Source organism: Hemicordylus capensis, chromosome 1 (genome assembly GCF_027244095.1).
Source record: "Hemicordylus capensis ecotype Gifberg chromosome 1, rHemCap1.1.pri, whole genome shotgun sequence".
In the NCBI taxonomy this organism is placed as follows: Eukaryota; Metazoa; Chordata; class Lepidosauria; order Squamata; family Cordylidae; genus Hemicordylus; species Hemicordylus capensis.
Window position 1 is genome coordinate 123407522 of NC_069657.1, and position 21746 is coordinate 123429267.

Here is a 21746-nt window from a genome sequence, read left to right on the forward strand (position 1 = left end):
GTAGCCATTACTTCTCAGCATGGGAGCAAAAGACAGAGGAGCAGTAATAGTTTATTCCCCACTCAATTTACAGTGGAGATATTACAACAGTTAAGCACTGTACTGGTGATGCTGAAGTGGATACCAACTATTCCCGTTTGAGGGGAAATTGGGTAAATGTATCCCAGTTACAAACTATGAAAGCAATACATCCTTTATCTTCCCATATTTCTAGCCACTTTTCCATGCTCATTTCTACTCAGAGTAGTTAAATCCAGCAATATCTGCATAGGCATACAGTACAACATTTTCTATCAACAAAGGCACAATGAGTCACATTCCAAACATATTTTTAAAGCACATTTAAGCAGCAGTAATGCAACCAGAACAGTATCAACTACAACATACCCAAGATCTGCTGACAAAAAAAGACCTGAAAGACTGGACACCTAACAAGATGGTCACTAAATCTGTAGAGGCAATGAATATGAAAAAGTGGAGCTTCAGAACTTGTGAGCACTCTGGCCACAATCTAAATGGAAAAACCATGTGCTAAACACTTTATACAGATGAGCTATGCAGCCACTCAAACTGTTCAGCATCAATCCAGGCAAGAAAAAAAAATCAAGTTCCAAACCCTAAGAAGTATTTATTTACATTTTAAATTTCCCATCACTCAGTTCGGCCCACCATTCCATCTGAAGGGCCATTATGATGGTTTGCTAAAACAGAGCACAAATTTCTATAAGAACAATGCACTATAAAAACAAAGACACAGAAGAAGTCAGCTATAACCCAAAAAAGACCTTAATCCTAAAACATAATCCTACATACAGCAGCCAAAATATCTGTCTAGTATTAAAACAGCAGCTAGATCAAGCACCAGACACCCAGTAGAAAAGAAATGTTTTCACAACTTTCCTAAATAAACTACTAAATCATGTCATGGTGACCTCTCTTAGGTTATGTTCCACAGGAATGGTACCATCGAAGACATGGTAATGCTTTCACCAGGCACAAGTGAATTTGAATTTCTTTATTCTGATGGTGAAGGAATTCAAAGCAATTTATTTTAAATTTTGCAACGAAACCTGGGCATTAAACCTTAGAGTTTGGGCATGCATTCAGAAGTAAACAGGAATGAGTGATGGGCTGACAACTGTCCTGGAGGAAGACTCTGACCAGTGTTAAGATGTTCAGATTAGACATTTAAAGCAGGCCATTGCCTGACAATGAAGGCAGACTGGGGGGCAGGGAAGGCCAGGCTACATTCGCCAACAGGGGGACCACTGGCCTCATTCTACAGGTGACCGCATCTTAAATAGAAGAATAGCTCAGCACAGATTTCATAAATTTATTTATTTACTTACTTACATAAGATGGTATAAGGGCGATGAAATACGCATTTCCACATTGCAAAGCTTTTTCAATGACCTTCTCTAACGCGCAATAAAAGTTAAAAGTTTAAAAACATTCAAAGTTTAAAACTTAAAAACTAAACCTCAGATGTAACAAAATAGAAAATGTTTCGATGTAAGACATCGCCCTCAGTGCTAGGGGCATAACTATCATAGGGCAAGGAGAGACAGTTGTCTGGGGACCCACTGCATTGGGGGGGCAGTCACATGACTGACTCCCCCAGCTGCGCACCTGCCCGGGCTTCCTTCAGTTGTATTCATCCTCCAAAATTGATGTGAGTGTTAAGACCTGGAGCTACCAGAACAGCATGTCTTTCTCTAGTACCATTAAATGACTTGCATCGTCCACAATTTACAGAACCTTTTTAGAAATAATTTAGGAAGTGGCACATAATTTTTACACACACACACACACACACACACACACACACACACACACATGCTTTTTGTTACCACTATTCAGCCTCATTTAAGATTTCTTTACTTCATGAGCTGAGCTTCAGTGGGGGGGGGGCATTTTAAAATCTTGTCTCTGGGCCCACTCCAACCTTGCTACGCCCCTGCTCAGTGCTATACAAAGGTGGTTGAGTTTTGTTATTAAATCCAACTCCACACCATGATTCAGCTTAAAGAACTGAAGGCAATCAGCCAATCAATATCACATCCTGGGTTCCCAATATCACATCCTGGGGGGAAAGGGAGGGGGGAAGAAGAAGGGGTGGATGAAAAAGAAAAAGAAAACCGTGGAGGAGGGAAAGAACACAAAAGCATGATGAAGTTTATACATTCAATAACCAAAATGTATTTATTTACTTTTCTAGTCCGCCCTATACCCAAAGGTCTCAGAGCAGGTTACAATAAAACCAATATAAAACATAATTAAAATTCAGCATCATAAAATCAAAAATACAGTTTAAAAAAATACAGTACCTGAGAGGGGAAGAATACATAATTTTTTTTAAAATTCATTTTAAAATGAGCCCTGAAATCTGTACCAGAGACAAATTTCCCCATCTTCACATTCATTCTGTATCTGCAAGCACTGTCTAACATCTGAAGTAATGAATTGCATGTGGAACAAGTACTGCGGAGCGGGACTGGTACAAGAGGCTAGTATACAAGGATTTGCTGAACTGTGCTAGAGCACTATTTCACAAAGTTTCTCATTATAAAATAATCAACGTGTGTCACAGTTGTGCAACAGGAAGACAAGTTCCTAACTAGCTGGCATTAACCGTTTTGCACTAGTGCAACATCCTCCCACATGCCATTTGTTGCTCTGGATGTCAGCCCAGCATTTCTCAAAGAGTCACAGGAGCCTCGGTCCAAACCTGGCAAAAGAAATTATGCATCCCTTCAAAAAGGACAGACGTTGTACAGCTGGAAAATACAATCTAATAGCACCTCTCCTTTCACCTCTTGGGGCTATCCAAAAGGAATCATTGCAATGCTTTATAGAGTAAAGTTACCCAGCCATCTGGTAACGGAGAACTTGACTAAATGTACTTTCCATGCTCATTAATACCTCCAAATCAGATTCTGCTTTGGGTTCACAGTCTGCCATTGATAGAGACATGTGCCAATTGTTAGTCACCTTATGAATGCACTAGTACACACTATTTTTAAAACCCTAATGTGGACTGGGGATGGTTTCTCAGTTCCAGAATTCTATAGTACAGTCAGTTAGTACTGGACTAACTTTTGGGGCAGAAGAGGGAGAAGGAGAGCTGGCAGAAGAATGCTTAACAAAAACCATTATTCAATTATCTTTTCATCAGCTGCTTTTTCCCTGCTCCCTGTGACTTCCTTGCTTGTTCTCTGATAGAAGTCCTTTAGCCTCCCTCTTTCCTTTTATTGTGGAGTGCTCTTAACCAAGAGATCCAGATGTCCCCTTCTAGCAGCTATGTTGTCCATGCCTAATATCTTACCCTTACCTATATGTTAAAACCCCTTATACACATTCCTCCCCAAATCCTGAGAGTTTTCTGAAGAGGTGCTGCTCCAAGTGCCTGAGAGTGAGGCTTATAGTGATGAGGAATGGGGCCTTTTCCACAGCAATGCCTTCTTAATGGAATGCTCTTATCTAGAAAGGCTCACTTGGATAGCTCACCGAAGAAGGCTTTTTAAAAAACCCTCCCTTTAGGCAGGGCTGATGCTCGTATTCTGATTTTACAGCTCTTTGCCCTGCTAAATTGACAAAGAGGCACCTTTTTAATGTGGTGATTCTCTTTATTTATCAGGGGGAGAGTAACTGGCCTTATTCACCCCCAGCACAGTACCTCCAGTAACTGTCTATCTTATGTTTCCTTTTAAGTTGTGAGCCCTTTGGGGACAGGGATCCATCTTTATTTATTTATCTATGTAAACCACTTTGGGAACTTTTGTTGAAAAGCAGTATGTTGTTGTTTTTCTGCTTGGTTTTTGTGTTTGTTTTTTGTTATTGTGAGATCTGCCGTTGTACTGAATTTTATATGTTTTAACATGTGCTGCCATCATGAAAGCCTTTTGGCCAAAAGGCAGGTTTAAAAAACTGTAATGGTAAACTCATGAAGACAGCACACTGACATGCTATTTATCTATGCACACACACCTGAGATATTTTTTTTAAAGGAGGAGTTGTATTTTAATATAGCTATTTTACAGACTGGGCACAGTAGGTGCACAAGTGCATTCATTTACATTTAAGGGTGACATTCCCAGTTCCTGTCCATACTTAACTGCCCATCTTTTAAAAGATGGATATCTAATGACTCAAAAGAATTCAAGAGCTGAGCACAACACTATGTTGATACAAAGAACAGCATGCATAGCAGTTGAAGTGGGAATTATAGCTCAATCATCCAGATTGTCCAGAACAGTTTAAAGAATTAAAAGAAAAATGAAGAGTAATGTCTCTAGAAACAGCTTTTTAAAACAATCTGTTTGCACTATATGGAAAGTATGGGCAGGAAGAGCTTGCTAGGCATTATGGGGAAAGGGAAATACTCTGAGTAGTCCCACTTAACTTGATCCTCTGTGCAAGGAAAGAAATTGGGTATGCACACCTATACTTCCGAGTATCTGCATGTGAAGAATACAACAAATGCCATTACCCCTGAGAAATAATCAGCAAGCTGTTGGATTTTGGATTTAATCCCCATTCAGCCATGATACTTGCTGGGTGATTCTGGGCCAGTCACTTCTCTCTCAGCTTAACCTACTTCACAGGGTTGTTGTGAGTAGAAACCTAAGTATGTAGTATACCACTCTGGGCTCCTTGGATGAAGAGTGAGATAGAAAATGTAAATAAATAAATAAATAAATAAATAAAAAACACTGAATAAAAATTTGAGAACACTTGTCAGGTCCCAGTTTCTCTCCTCCTTCTGAAACATGCCCATTCCTTATGTTTCTAAAGCTATCATTTCTTCCAGCTACAGATGCATGACGTTCAGTCTGATACAACAAGGGTGCCTTTCTCCCTCCTCGTAAAATTCTGAAGGTTCCTAGCTCTACCCACTTACAGGTTCCCAATAATTTGTACAGCACAATTTGTACAACATCCATTGAATCAGTATCCTCAAGTTAAAACAGCAAAGCAGCACTGTCATGAAAAACACTTTTTAAAAAATCCTACATGGCTTGGAATCCATAGAGATTGAGAAAGAACAGAGCAGTCTGGAGCAAGACGCATTTGCTTTTCACTGGAAATATATACCATAAATCATAACAGACACCACTAATGAGGACTGAAGAATATAAGCTGTTTGCTGCTTTTCCTCTTCTTGCTAGTTCACTAACTAGTTTGAATATTTAATCTTGTTATCTTTCAGTGTATAATCACCTTCCTATATTACCACCTCTCCAAAAAAAAGACAATTAGGTAGGAAAAAGGTTGATCATGACCAATCCAAATTTATACATCATTTGGAAAAAGCCAAATTAAGTTAAACAGAAATTGTGTACTCCATATAAAATTACTGCACCAATCCACAGAAGCCTGATTCTATACAAGCACTGCAGGTTTGTATCATAATTAGGAAGTACACTAGTGACTTCATGCTTAAGGCTACAACTATAGCAACTTTTCTCTTTGATGTTATAAGTGCAACATTGTCTCTCTCTCCACCTTCTACTTTCTAATTCTTTTTAAAGGGAGTGTAGGAGGAGGAGAAAAAGAATTAGCACCATTCATTTGGCACTTCCTTTCCTCTCTTTCCTTTCCATGTAGGATAAAATTGGGCATGTACATTTTAAAGCAGACCTACAATCACATCAATTCAGTTGGAATCTGGAGTTGAAATATACTTGAGAGCATATTCAACATAACTATCGAAAAGGGTGGAATCATTGGCCGACATCCTGATGAAGGCAGCGGCAACACACCAGGAAGACAAAGTGCTGCAGAAGTGAAACCTGTGGACTAGAGATATTTTCAGACTGTGCAGGGCATTTCTACACTGCCAAGCTAAGAAAACTTGATGCAGCACAGACACAACTTCCCAGCACACTGCTGCTGCCCTAGTTGGGATGTCAGTCACCGTATTTAAAAGAAGAATGTGGATGGTGTAAGATCACAACCTGCATTTGAGTGGGAGGAAATTTTGGGCAAAGTCTGTATGTTGAAAACCCAAACAGGAAAATTGAAACAATTTAAAAAACTGAAGCAAGCCTAAGTTAATGTAAGCCTTGTTCTCAAATACTGCACAAATGCAGTATGTTGTAAAGTAACATGCTTGTGCACATAAATATGTTCTGTGTCAAAGACTATTATGGGGGGAAAGAGGCAGTTTGTGGCCTATTGGCAAGGAGCTATTTTCTCATGGAAAATATGCACTATACACACCAGGGGTGCGGAAAGAGGAAAAGCTTGAGCAGCAACTCCTCACTTAATGTTTTGTGACAGGATGGAAACACACTTTTGGGAGTAGATATGAGTTATGAGGTTTGGCGGGGGGGCCCTTCCAGAACTGGCAGATCAAAATAATCTCCCGGGTTCTGGCCCCTCACAATTTTTATTTTATTTAAATTTATTGTAAAATTTATACCCCGCATTTCATTAAGAAAATCCCAAGGCGGCTCACAATAACATTTAAAAACAAGATTATTTTTAAAATACACATTAAAATAATGAGCTAAAAAAATATAAAAACAAATCTGATTTTTTTTAAAAAAAAAATTAAAACACAAGCATAAAAACAGTACAAAATACAAGAAGCAGCAGTAGAGACAATCATACAAAAGCCTGGGTAAAAAGCCATGATTTGACATGCTTTCTAAAAACTGTGATGGAGACTGAGAAGCGGATACCGACTGGGAGAGAATTCCAGAGAGAAAGCCCTGTCCCACGTGCACGACAACCGAGCCTCCCTCATAGTCGGCACCCAGAGCAGAGCACCCTCAGATCACCTTGTCAAGCGGGCAGCAACCCTTGGAAGCAGGTTGTCCCTCAGGTATCCCAGGCCCAAACTATTAAGGGCTTTAAAGGACAAAACCAGCACCTTGAATTGGACCCAGAAATGAACTGGCAGCCAGTGCAACTCTTTCAGAATGGGTGTGATGTGCTCCCACCAGGCTCCTCCAAATAAAACCCTAGCTGCTGCGTTTTGCACTAGCTGTAGTTTCCGGATATTCTTCAAGGGTAGCCCCACATAGAGCGCATTACAGTAATCCAGCCATGATGTGACTAAAGCACGGGTAACCGTGGCCAGATCTGCATTCTCGAGAAAGGGACGCAGCTGGTGCACTAGCTGAATCCATGCAAAGGCACCCCTGGCCATCACCTCCACCTGAGCTTCCAAAAGCAGAGCCGGGTCCAGTAGTTCCCCCAAGCTGCGTACTTGCTCCTTCAAGGGGAGTGCAACCCCATCCAGAACCAGTAAAATCTCCTCATCCCAATTGGCTCTCCTACTGACCAACAGTACCTCCATCTTGACTGGATTCAATTTCAGTTTATTAGCCCACATCCAACCCATCATGGCTTCCAGCCCCAGATTCAGGACATCCACCGCCTTCCTAGGATCAGGTGACAAGGAGAGATAGAGCTGAGTGTCATCTGCATATAGCTCACAACTCAGTCCAATCAGTACCTCCATCTTATCTGGATTCAGCATCAGTTTATTATCCCTCATCCAGCCCATCACCGCCTCTAGGCAGGCACATATCTTCACTTATTTTCCTAAATTCATCTGAGTGGAGGATTGAGGGATCACAGGAGGAGCCTTGTCCTCTAGCTTCTTGCTTCTATGAGCGGAGGATTGGTGGATCAGAGGAGCCTTGTCCTCTATCTTTTTGCTTCTATGACTTTGGAGTAAAATTATCTATAGATCTCTGTGTGTATAATATATAATTCAGAAGTGTGAGAAGTGCCTTCTTTTGCTCTTCAGGAAGGAAACTCCTCAGATGCTTAGTACTCCTAATATGCAGTTTGAGCACACATAGAAGGGATACCTTGGGCCACATCACCTGGATCCAGGCATATAGATTTTCCCACAAATCACATGGAGAGACGTGCCTTGCAAAAGAGTTGGCAAACAATTATATTTTTACTTCCAAATGTCTTTTTGAAAGAGTAAACTGTATGCATTTAGTTGTATTCAGGTAACAGAGACAAAATATGATACACATGTTGTTACCTTTACTAAACTGAAGATCAAAAGAATATGAATACAACAAATATTTATATGCTGAATTTCAACAAAGGTTCCCAAGGTGGTTTATACAGATATAAATAAAATGACTCCCTGTATATTTATTTATTTTTACATTTATATCCCGCTCTTCCTCCAAGGAACCCAGAGCGGTGTACTACATACTTGAGTTTCTCCTCACAACGGCCCTGTGAAGTAGGTTAGGCTGAGAGAGAAGTGACTGGCCCAGAGTCACCCAGCGAGTATCATGGCTGAATGGGGATTTGAAGTCGGGTCTTCCCGGTCCTAGTCCAGCACTCTAACCACTACACCACACTGGCTCTCAACTCCCTATATTTCAACTCCCTGTCCCGAAAGGGCTCACAATCTAAAAAAGAAACATAAGATAGACACCAGCAGCAGCCACTGAAGGGATGCTTTGCAGAGGATGGAAAGGGCCCGTTGCTCTCCCCATGCTAAATAAAAATAATCATCACTTTTAAAAGGTGCCTCTTTGCTCAGTTAACAGGAAAGTTCAAGGTGTTCCTTAGGTACATGCAGATTCCTCTCTCTGCATATCAAGACATGCTTGTTTTTATCTGCTAACCTGCAGCTCCTTGCATCACGCTGAAGGCCTCTCTGAAAGTCTCAGGAGTGACTTCCAGGCAGTGTAGGGCACTGCCATTTGAAGAAGGTAACCAGATATACCAATGCACACACTACCTTTTAAGAACATAAGAACAGCCCTGATGGATCAGGCCCAAGGCCCATCTAGTGCAGCATCCTCACCAGATGCTGCATCCTCACCAGATGCCACTAGAAGCTGACAGGGAGGAGTTGAGGGCTTGCCCTCTCTCCTGCTGTTACTCCCCTGCAACTGGTACTCAGAGGCATCCTGCCTTTAAGGCTGGAGGTGGCCTATAGACCTCCAACTAGTCACTGTTGATAGGCCTCTCCTCCATGAAGTTATCCAAACTCCTCTTAAAGCCATCCAGGTTGTTGGCTGTCACCACATCTTGTGGCAGAGAACTCCACAAGTTTATTATCCATTCGGTGAAAAGGGACTTCCGTTTGTTGGTCCCAAATATCCTGGCAATCAATTTCATGGGATGACCCCTGGTTCTAGTGTTATGTGAGGGAGACAAATTTATCTCTATCCTCTTTCTCCACACCATGCATTATTCTATAGACCTCTATCATGTGTCCCCATAGTCATCGTTTTTCTAAACTAAATAGCCTCAGGTGTTGTAACCTTGCTTCATAAGAAGGTGCTCTGGGCCCCTGATCACCCTGGTTGCCATCTTCTGCACCTTTTCCAGTTCTACAATGTCCTTTTTTAGATGTGGTGACCAGAATTGTACACAGTACTCTAGGTGTGGCCACACCATAGTTTTGTATAAGGGCATTATGATATTAGCAGTTTTATTTTCAATCCCTTTCCTAATGATCCCTAGCATGGAACTGGCCTTTTTAACAGCTGCTGCACATTGAGTCGACACTTTCAATGAGCTGTCCACCATGACCTCAACATCCCTCTCCTGGTCCGTCACTGACAGCTCAGATTCCATCAACGTATACTTGAAGTTGGGGTTTCTTATCCCAATGTGCATCACTTTACACTTGCCAACATTGAACCAAATTTGCAATTTGGTTGCCCACTCACCCGTGTTTGGAGAGATCCTTTTGGAGCTCCTCACAATCTGTTTTGGATTTCACTACCCGAACGAGTTTGGTATCATCTGCAAATTTGGCAGGGGTAAGCAGAAACCTGCTTACCATGACTGCTAAATTTTCTCAAGAGTCTTTGATGAGGAACTTTGTCAAAAGCTTTTTGAAAGTCCAGGTATACTATGTCAACTAGATCACCTTTATTCACACACTTGTTTACACTCTCAAAGAACTTCAAAAGGTTCATGAAGTAAAATTTAGCTTTGCAGAAGCCATGCTGGTTCTCTCCCAGCAGGGCCTGTTCTTCTATGTGCTTTACAATTTTATCCCTGAATATGCCTGGAATGGACTAACTGGCCAGTTAACAGCTAACCAGCCTGTAATTTCCCAGATCGTCCCTGGATCCCTTTTTGAAAACCATTTGCTACTTTCAGATCCTCTGGTACAGAGCCTGATGGCAGGGATAAGTTAGATATTTTAGCAAGGATGATGGCAATTTCACATTTGAGTCCTTTGAGGACTCTTGGATGGATGCCATCCGGCCCTGGCAATTTGCTAGTTTTCAGTTTTTTCAGATAGTTTAGAAAATCATCTCTTGTCTCTTCTATCTGACTCAGTTCTTTAGCCTCCATCCCCAAGAAGCCTGGTTCAGGAACAGGTATATGCTCAGCATCCTCTGCCATGAAGATGGATGCAAAGAACTCATTTAGCTTCTCTACAACCTCCATATCCTCCTTAATCATTGCTTTCACTCCCTCATTGTCTAATGGCCCACCTCCCTGGCAGGTTTCCTGCATCTGATGTACCACAAGGGAGGGATTGTACTACATTAAGGGATCCTGACCTCAATGAAAGCCATTGTAATAACTGACAAAGGGGGGAAATTGGAGACCCTGTGATTTTAAATATTCCTGTCTTGATGAGGTGAAAAGACTAGAGGTGAAAAGTACCCACAAACTTTCATGTGAAAAAATTAAGGCAAAACAGAAGGATCATATCACAACTGAATCATATGCTAAATTTCAAAAGAGCAAAGTAATAAAGAAATGTGATAAACATAACTGAATTTTTAATGAAAATTTATACTGTATCGGACTATAAAATTATGGAGAATTTGCAGTATAATGTCCATTTTGTTTTAAAATAATGGGAACTGACATCATCGTTTAATGAGAATCAAGTGTTTGGAGCCCCAGATGCAGTTTATCCATTTCACCCCCAGAAGACCAGTCTTGCCTTCTGAAATATATACAGTCTCTCATTTTACCGACTATGCAACCTTTTACAACTGTTTGGTACTATAAAAACAAAAGCCCTTATGTACATTAACACTTTTCATCCATAAAGAAAGCCAGTGTGGTGTAGTGGTTAGAGTGCTGGACTAGGACCGGGGAGACCCGAGTTCAAGTCCGCTTTCAGCCATGATACTAGCTGGATGACTCTGGGCCAGTCACTTCTCTCTCAGCCTAACCTACTTCACAGGGTTGTTGTGAGGAGAAACCTAAGTATGTAGTACACCTCTCTGGCTTCTTTGGAGGAAGAGCGGGACATAAAATGTAACATAAATAAATAAATAAAGCATGCCTCATGGCAGAGAGTTCCACAAGCTGATTATGCTTTGTGTCAAAAAGTACTTCCATTTGCTGGTCCTAGATTTCCTGGCAATCAGTTTCATGGGATGACCCCTGGTTCTAGTGTTATGTGAGAGGGAGAAGAATTTCTCTCTATCCACTTTTCCAGTTCTACAATGTCCTTTTTTAGATGTGGTGACCAGAATTGTACGCAGTACTCCAGGTGTGGCCACACCATAGTTTTGTATAAGGGCATTATAATATTAGCAGTTTTATTTTCAATCCCCTTCCTAATGATCCCTAGCATGGAACTAGCCTTTTTAACAGCTGCCGCACATTGAGTCGACACTTTCAATGAGCTGTCCACCACGACCTCAAGATCCCTCTCCCGGTCAGTCACCAGTGGTAGAACGGTGGTACATACACTGATAACCTCTAGACTGTACTACTGCAATGTGCTCTATTTGGGACTGCGTTTGTACATAGTCTGAAAAATGAAGTTGGTACAGAATATGGTAGCCAAGTTGGTCTCTGGGTCATCTCAGAGAGACTATATTACTCCTGTGTTGAAAGAGCTGCACTGGCTGCCAATAAGTCTCTGGATAAAATAAGAGATGCTGGTCATTACCTATAAAGCTCTAAATAGCTTAGGCTCTGGGTTTTTAAGAGAACGTCTTCTTCACTATGAGCCTCATTGCTCATTGAAATCATCTGGAGAAATTCGTCTACAGTTGCCACTGGCTCGTCTGGTGGCTATTCGAGGATGGGCCTTCTCTGTTGCTGCCCCAGGGTTTGGGAATGCACTCCCTGTTGAAATAAGAGCCTCCCTATCTCTGAAAACTTATTAACAGGCTCTGAGGAAAAATTTATTCACCCAGACTTTTAATTAGATTACAGTTTTAAAAGTTTTTAACGTTGGGTTTTATAGGATTTTATTTTTTTAAATCATTTTAAATTTTGTTTAATTTGTATTGTTTTTGCTGTACACCGCCGGAGTCACAGGTTTTGGAAGGTATATAAATATGTTAAATAAATAATAAATTATGCAAGACAGTTGGAACTGCAAGGGAATGTGAATAGCTGCATCCCATCCTCTCTATACTGGAATTTGGCCATGACTTTGAAGGTTAACACCACGATTCCTGCAAATGAGAACTGTGCTATATGATTTTTCCACTCATCTTAAGCCACTTCCTTTAACAGTTCACCCAAAAAATCTACATTCTTTTGTATTCAACCACCATTCTTTTAATTCAACTATGAACTTCCGAGTTTTCAAAAAGCTAAGGCTAGGCTCAGCAATAAAATTAATAAAAAAGAATCCTTACAAAAGACACAAAATACCTAAAATACATGTCTTTTCTTTGGTTTTCAAATAGTTATTTGGGTTTTAACACTAACAGAAGAAACAAAACAAAAAAAATTAAGCATGAGCTCCCTCTCTCACATGATATCCAAAGGTAAATAGAGTGAAAAAGTGTGCCTGGAGCAGAGAGCATTCTTCTGAGTAATTTGCTCATTCTCTTTGCATTGTTTAAGGACTAGACAAAACTAGTAAATGTTCATTGTATCTTTAAAATTAAAACTCTCCTGATCACACAGTGATTTTTTTCTAAAATGCAACATGCAACCTTTCATGCTCTCTTCAATTAGGCTATGAAAATAGTTTCATTCTGACCTCAGAATTAAAGAATTTTTTAAATCATGAAATACAAATGTGAAAAATATACAGAAGAGTGGGGAGGGGAAAGTCTTGGGAAATATAAAGAGAATCTGAATATAAACAAGCCATCATTCTGGTAAGAGGAAATACAAACAACCAGCATAAAAATAGTTGATGCACAAAAGCTATAATGAGGGGGTTGCTCCAAAAAAACAAAAACAAAAAAAAAGGAAAGAAAAAATAAAAAGCTCTGGCTTTGAATGGCTTGGATGAAATACAAATTATCCACAGAAAAGTGTGGACTGGCATAAATGTTTGTGCAAAATTGCAAGTGTATTTCTAGAAGCATGTAAGACGCAACCGGCTGCATTCTACACAAGGTCCCAACAATGCTCTGCTTAAGTGATAGCGCAGAGTCCAAACCACTGCATTTTAATTACTATGCAGCCTCAGATATATTGCCTTTGATATGGAAATGTTCTTGTTCTCTCATCTTCACATACGGTCTCATGCACAGAAATCTTTATCTGATTCATAAAAAATAAACTAGAATCCAATCTCAACACCTGACCTCAGTGCTTAGAAGTTTTTTTACTAAGCATAGTGTCACTATAAAAAGAATGGCTAATATTGGTGTAAAGTTAGCTATTTTGAGCAATGATATGAGGAGCCTGCAGTTAAGAATCAAATCAATACTGCATTCCTGAGATGTTGAGGTTTCATACAATCTTCTCAATGTACTGAAGAAATAACAGGTTGTATACCTCCTCTGTACAGAGGTGGCAAATAGCAAACAATCCAATACACTTATAACCTATGAAAAAGATGCTTCTGTGCCAATAGTCTGCATTCCCACTGTAACTGGCTTTTTAAAAAATCTTACATTGCCCAAATCAATGTTTTCTGGTAGTTTTACTTGCAAGTTCTCTTTCAATATATACCTGTTTTTTATTCTAAACTACTAAAAGTCAGCCACTAAAATCCTCTCACATATACACACAGCACATAGAGGGTGTGAAATTCTTGTGGTAGTCAGAGCACTGCAGCATATAATTTCAATTTGCATTACAAGTATATATGAAAATTTGGAATTTCAACATGTCTAATCTATATGGCTCAACAGGGGGGGAAAAGCCTATTAATTATTATTGGAAGGTCATTCAGTACATAAAGTAACTGTAACAGGCCTGCTTTACAGCAATATGAACAGTCTATAAGGAATTCTTGCACTGATGTATGTTAATGCCTTTGTCCAGTTCTACCAAGCATTCAATAAACAGCCAATCTGAGAGGATAATCTTGCTTACAACATTCTTTTCATATAAAAGAATTATAGAGTCCTATATCCCTACTGTAGATATTGATACACTTGTAAAGCATCGGGTTGTACATTAGCTGTGCATCATAATTACTAGTACCTATCTGTACTTGATATGATACTCTATGAAGTAGCTTAATGAAATCTTTTACTTGACTTCAAAAATATCAGATCATCTATCTGTATTATGAATGACCAATCAACCAGTTTCCCTAATCAACTTGATATTTCCCAGTTAAGTAAGTAATTCTAAATAAAGAGGACTTTAAAAACAAAAGTTTTAAAATGTGAAGAGGTTCTCTCTGCTTAGAAATGCATGCAAGGCTAAACCCGATAGAAGAACTGTCAAGTATGCAAGGGAGAGGAAGAAGTCAGTATGTACTGATTCTTGTTTCTTTAACAGAAATCCATTTTTCAAGTTCCTGTTGTACTAATTGAAAGAGAATTATTTAAAACTTCACTGAATACTTGAATATACTATAGGTATGTGTAGCAGTTTCATCAATGTCAAATAACTCATGACTTACCAAGATACTGCAAACTAAAAACTGGCACAAAGTCATTCATAGCAATGTTGAAAACAAGCTAACACTACACCAAACAGAAACAAGAAGCGAGATAATTTCATATTATTATGAGCAGCCTTTTTTAAAAAAAACTTCAAAATCCTGTGTTACCACTTTTTAAAAAATTGATAGATTTTTTTTCTGATGAACATGCATATTGAACAAAATCTCCTCCATAAATTCTGGCACCTAAAAAGCACATATGAAGTCCCATTCATTTCAATTTATTTCCAGTTAAAGCTGCTGTGCTATCACACTTGGGAGTAAGCCTCACTAAACTCAGTAGGGCTTACTTCCAACTAAATATGCATTGGTTTGGACAGCACAAGTACTTTAGAGTTGGCTTACACCCTATACAAAATGTTGTACAGATCAATATATTTTACATAATGTTGTTTAGATTAATAAGGGATATTAGATTCTGTACAATTTTGTAACTTCACCTAACAAATAGGGTTCCAGTCCAAAAAATGCCAGAGTGATACCTGGCTTTTATACTGATTTTCTTGTTCTAGTTTATGTAACAAAAAGATTTAACATTCATTTAGGATACTCTCAAGAAGTTTTCAATTGTTATCTATAAACAATATATTGGTTTTCCTCCTACAGCTGGGACAAAAGAGGAGAAGATGAGAAACATTCAGGATGTCTCTCTCTACAACATACTGACTGAAGAGAGGTCAATCTTCTAGATTTGTTTTAGAGCATGGCGCTCCTGGAATAAATGACACCGAAATTATTATTGGTGAATTCTACAGTCCATCTCAGCGTTTGAGTACCATTCTAAAAACACTCAAACTCTGCCTTTTTCAATGTATATCTGATCCAAAAACAGATATACTTCCAAGCATGGTTGGAAGTCCCGCTAATCAAAGTTTACTTCAAGTAAGCATTTTACAATAACAGTCTAATAATGTTATTAGAAAACATTTTTAAAGAACATTATACAGAATTGACTGTGAAGAATTTATTTTACTTATACACATAAACAAGCCAAATTTTTACTACCTGCCAAGTGCAGTACACACCCAACATAGACATGTTATGAATGTGTTACCCCCAAGATACAATGAAATACTATTTAGACATGGTATCATTTCTCATCTCTAGGCAGTTTTGTTTCATATAACCTCATTATGTAAATGAAAAGACCAACCATGTTTCAGTTTTGGTCCATATACATTTTAAAAGCAGAGATCAACTATTAAATATTAATGGATATGCTTTCTTAAGAGATATTTCCCAGGGTGATTAAAGCGCTTGACCTACATAATAAGGTTATGACTGAAGAAACTTTTCTACTTCTACCAGTAATATTTACTTTGCTATCAGTGTACATATACCTGGTCTCCATCTCTTTGCTTGGTTTTTCAATGCAAGGATGCAAAACACTTGCATTGGGTACCCCCCCCCCAATCTGGGCAGATGTTGGCCTGAACTGATCCCCATTAGCACTTCATTTTAAAAATGCCTGGTCAAAACATCAAAAAGGCACTACTTTAGTGGATAAACTACTGAACCAAAGAGATCTACATTTTGCCTCAGGTCAACAGCGAGCACGGAGTGCTGGTATATGTTCACACAATCAAATTTTGTGTATATTTTAAAACTTGTCCTCATTTTAAGAGTGAATGGATTGGAACACACACACTGAATTAAATATGAATTGGAATGTGTACATATACTATCAGGCAACAATCCTATGCCTGGTTACTTGGAAGTAAGCCTAATTAAATTCAGTGGGGTTACTTGCAACACGCACATAGGATCCGGCTGCATCCATTGATATAAACAGGAATTATATTAAGTAAGCCTACTTAAGTCTGCAAATGAAATACCTCTACAGAGTAGCTTACAAATCTAAATCTAAATCACAATTAGATATCCATACATTATTTTAAAGACAGACTATCCTCCCCAAATATCTAATCTAATGTACATAGTTAACTCACTGCTGGGTGGGGGGTGCGCGTGTGCGTGTATGGGTGTGAGTGATAGGGAGATTGTTGTGTGAGAGTCTGAGAGTGAGAGAAATGGGCAGTACAATACAGGATCCGCGCGCACACCTACTGAAATACATAAGAGTCGAGCGTGAGAGATCAGTTTACATGCGACACCCTGGCGGCGATGGCAGTCACAACTCATTTATTCCAGGGTAGGGTTGTCCTATTAACGTCACTGGGGCTAATGCCGTGTAAATGGGTTGCAGCACCACCACCAGACGGGCGGGGAGCGAGGACCCAAACAAACTCTGCAGCCAAGCCTGCCGGAGGAAATTAGCATGAAAGAAAGAGAAGCGTCGCCAGCATCCGGGAATGGCAGCCCCACCATCTAGCCCGGCAGCACGTTGCTAGGCGGAGGCACTACGGCACCCCCTCTTGCCCACACATCACTATCGCCGCCGCGCCAGCGGTGGGAAAACTTTACAGAAAAGCCACTAGATCCCAGAGGCCGACTCACTATCCCAGCGGAACCTGACGCTGCCTGCGCACTTAACCGCCACCATATCCCTCCTCCTGCCATTCACCAGTTGCTTCCAGAGTAGCGGGATTTTAGTTGGAAGAAATCCGACCGGCAACATTCCCCACCCCCTTTCCTTGTGCCGGGTGCGCGAGGTTCACCCGCTAACCCTAAGGCTCAAAGCCTTCCTTCCCCAGGAATTAGAAGGTCATTGATTGGAGGGTAGGGGCCGAGGCTGCAAATGACCTTTCCCCCTCCCCCCACATCCTACTCCCGCCCTTTCCGCGGGAGGGTGTCAGGCTGCCCCTAAGCTGCGGCAGCGCCTTCACTATCTCTGCTTCTGGTGACTGCCGGGAGTTAAGGGCAGTCCGCCACCCGCGGCCGGCTGCTGCGGATTGCTGGAAGCAAAGTTCTTTCTTCTGCCCAGAAGAGGGGCTTAGGACTTTTCCTGCCAGGTTGCTTCGGAAATCTGTGTTCGGAGCTCAGGGCAGGTGTTAACTGTCATCGTCTCTGATCAGATTGGGTGTTTTTAAAAGAAAGGCTCGCTAGTCCCTGCATAGGGTAGGAGAAGCTGTTGCCTGACACCACAGACTGACTGATTCTTTGCAGGGTTTGTTTCCTCCCCCCTCTCCACAGCACTTTTTCTTTTCTTTCTTTTTTAAATAGCCTCTTGCCAAACTTGCATTTGATGTATGGATTCCAACCACATTGTATGGATTGCTTTCCGTATATTCTTTGGCTTTTAATAGCCAGCTGAGGAGAGAGAGAGGGAGAGTTATTGTTTTCTTTCTTTCCCTTCTCTCATTGCCTATTCTAAATTTGATTCCAAAGTTGAAGTAGTTGAATTGGCTAATTCTGAATACAGGCTTTTGAGAGAGGCCAGACACAGCAGTATATCCCTGTATAGCAATGGATACAATGTGCTGAATTGGCAGTCTAATTATAAATGTGGCATTTGGACCTCCTTTCAGACCCAGTGCCACCTTACCTTATGAGGGAACTTCAACTACAGCAACTGTTCAAAACAAAATGCCATTACCGGATCAGCTTCACCCAACACTGGGACTAGCCAGGGGATTGTTTTACAAACAGCCTTTCTCACTTAACACAAGAATGTATTATAAGAAACGCAGTTATGGAGAAGGAGGCAGAGTTTAAAGAAAACGCTTAAGCAGTTCCCTGCCAGGTGTCAAGCTACTTCAAGCTGCAATCGTAATCCAAGTAACCTAATTATTTTCTTCAGATATGTACGTCCCTAAAAATACACTGGAGGGGAGGAGAAGAGGATCAATTTTATTTTTAAATAAGATTAACTTCTTCTAGATACGGTTACTAATGATGAAAGGGGAAATATTCTACATACAAAAATCGGACGTCAAATGTGGTTGAAGGTTGCCAAAAGTTTCAGGCAGCACAGATTCGCCTTGTATTACAAATTTAGTGTCCATCTTAAAAAACAATGCTTTGTGGCATAATAGTTTAATGTAACGAGTGGGCCCCAGCAATTCAATACAACAAGTGCAGACTAGGTAAAGTCTCAAAACTGGTTAATCCCCCTTCCCTTCACACATTACCACACGATTTTTAAAAATAACATATTCACGATTATACTGAGATGCACATTGTTTTCAATCCGCTCGTAATTTTAAAATGGAAACAATTAAAAATGTTTCTTTGCCCCGCCACATTAAAATTAAAAGTTGTCCATCCTACGCAGATGGACTATTTGAAATAAACCCGCATGCAACATATCTCCTTTATCTGCATAACAACAGGCGAAGAAAGGCTTGTTTATCTCGGAAAGTTCTCTTGTCTGTATTTTGGGGGAAACACCCCTGGAGAACACCGCTAATCTCCGGTCCCCAGGCTCCCAAGCCCTGGCGAGACCGCCCTGACACCCAGACACAACAACGCTCAATTGCCTTTTCACATTAGCCCCTTGCACTCTTCTTGCCGTCCTTAAAAAGCACCCGGGAAACGAGCCCTGTGCAAAGCAGAGGCGGCAGCAATCAAATCAATATGATCTTGTGCCTCTGATTGACCCCAAGGCCCTGTTCTGTTCCTAAGGCGCGCGCGCGCAGACACACAGATCCCTAGTTGCAAAGCAGCTTCACCAACGCAGGAGAATGCTGAAATACTGAAGGGCTCGCCACAACTGAAAGCCGTCTAAATTATTCGCATGCACAGTGTGTGTGCGTGTGTTGTGCGTGTGTGTGTTGCCTGCGTGTATAGTCTCAAGTATATAAACACACGCACAGACCTTGGAATACCCAATCTCATAGTCCTATTTAACTACTGAATCAAGCAAAGAACTCTTCCTTATTTGCTAATCGATATATAATTTTAATAATCTTCTTAGGGCGATAATTCAAAAATGCAACATAAAGCAAAACACATCAGGCGCTCAGATACAAATACAGAGTAATTAATGAAGTGGCATGCAGATTTTGGAGGAACAAACCAGATTTAAATTAAACATGTTAGAAGATCTTAAAGATAAAACACAGCACCACATCTTAAGCATTCGCGCAATTAACAAAAAATCCTACTACAGCAGCACAAACAAGAAGCAACACAAGATTAAAGGGGGGGGGAGAAAACTCCCACCCACGCACCTTGCCTCGCTCAGATGTCTTCGTCCGTTTAAAACTGTTTCGCAAGGTAGCTTCGCTGAGATTAGAGTTACAAGAAATTACAACAACAGAAAACAACAACATTCATGCAAGAAACAAAATACTTCCTGGAAACTTACTTTGCGTTTACTTTAGGCACTATTCTTTTCTTCCAGATCGCAAAGGAAGCCGTTTTGTCCAGGTTAGGTATTGTCTACTTATGGATCAGCCCGTGGCTAGGGGGTTTATTTTAATTTATGGCTTATGCATTCTTTTAAGGTCGATTTGCATGACCTCCGGCAAGAGCTAAGACACAGCAAGAAATCCCCAGCTGAATGTTGGGCGAGCCCACAATGCAGCCAAGAGCTCCCCTTCTCATGGTGTAAGCAGAGCCCTGTGTGTTGTTGGGCTCTTTTTTTTTCTCCCCCTCCCTGTGGAACACAAATTAGGGTGTGATATCAATTTTAAAGTTTTCGGTATAACTTTATCCCAGCCTCTGCCTGCTGAAAGATAAGGCGCCACAGGAACAGCAAATCCTCGATATACTGCCCCTCTGTGGTCAAATACAACATCAACACCCTGCGGTCCAATACTTCCCTCCCTCCCTTTCTCTCTCTCTCTTTCTCTCTCAAAGATCTGCTCCACAGATATATAAGCACACTAGAGGCGAACTTCTCGACAAGTTTACCCACCTCAGAGTGAACGGAGGAATTAATGGCACTAGCAAAACTCCTTGTTCTCCCATCCTTACTCTTTCTATGGGTGAGGACAACCCCACTTCGGAAGAGTGACAGCAGCTTTCTGCTCTCAAAGATTGATTTAAGGGCTTTATTTTTTTTTCCCCCTCGCTCGCTCGCCTGCCTATGTTAGTATCACTCTTACGTACAGTATCTCGCGCGCGCCATGTGTTCGCAGGCAGCGGGTGATCTTAAAATACAACGCTGATCTGTCACTACGTTTTAAAATAGACACCACTTGGAGGGCGGAAAGGGGGGGGGGGAGACAAGCAGTGTTGTGATTTCAGAGTAGCGGGATCTTTTATGCAACCTCGGGATCCTCTCAAAAAACTCACCCAAGGTTAGAAACGTAAGGACTTTCTCCACTATTTCGCCTTTCCCCATCCCATCCCAATCGCCGCCACCCACACCGCCACCCTCGCCCCAAAGCCCCGTAGTAAGCAATCGTGCCGGGGATTCATTCAGAAATCTCTAAACTTCACAATCTACCTCCGGACGCTGCTGCTGTTGCGGCTGCTGCTTTGGTCAATTGCAACTAACAAGCCCTTAAAGACAGCGCGAGAGGATACCGTATTCTCTAGTATAAAGCGACACAAATAAAACGTGGAATCTTTCTTTCGAACACGACCAAGAAACCCACACCAAAGCCAGGCTGACACACACGACCACAGTCAACAAGAGGTACCCGCAACACAACAGCGCCGGGTCGGTTTCTTTTCCTAGTTACCTCCTCCGAGATCCAGTGTGGCGATTTTTTAGAGCCTTGGGGTCCGACCTTCCTTTAAAAAAAAATTGTGAGCAGCAGCGGGAGGGAAGGAGGTGAGTGACTGGGTGAGTGCGTGAGTGACTGTAGGGTGAATAAGCTGCAAACTATATACTAACGAAAGAGATAAATTCAGTCAGCTACAGGCAGGCTGCTGGTGGTGTTTCTCCGGGCCATGGATGTGCAAGATCCGGATCGTTAGAAGAAGTTTGCTGACGGGTTGCCTAGAGATGTAGTTACAATCGAGTTCATTATTATTTGTTGCTGGGCTTGGCTTTACCCTCTTCCCTCCCGCCCCCTCCCCTTCCCGGTCTCTCTTTCTCCCTCCTCCCGATACAAATGAAGGCGCTGGTTTACTGCTGTCAATCTTGGCAATCAATGTG

General features: G+C 41.0%; 1 protein-coding gene across 9 annotated transcripts in view; it reads right to left on the reverse strand.

Moving 5' to 3' along the window:
* The window catches only part of SOX6 (SRY-box transcription factor 6), a 676724-nt gene that overhangs the window by 648629 nt on the left and 6349 nt on the right, over positions 1–21746 (reverse strand). For 3 of the 9 annotated variants that reach the window (XM_053252005.1, XM_053252032.1, XM_053251959.1), the window contains exon 1: positions 20004–20454. The exons of 2 other annotated variants lie outside the window; for them this stretch is intronic. The gene's annotated coding sequence lies outside the window, so the exon portion shown is untranslated. Of the gene's footprint in view, positions 1–17318; positions 18247–20003; positions 20455–20749; positions 20848–21327; positions 21740–21746 lie in introns of those variants that run through there. 4 more of the 9 variants (XM_053251998.1, XM_053252022.1, XM_053251981.1 and 1 more) reach the window with 4 other exon arrangements.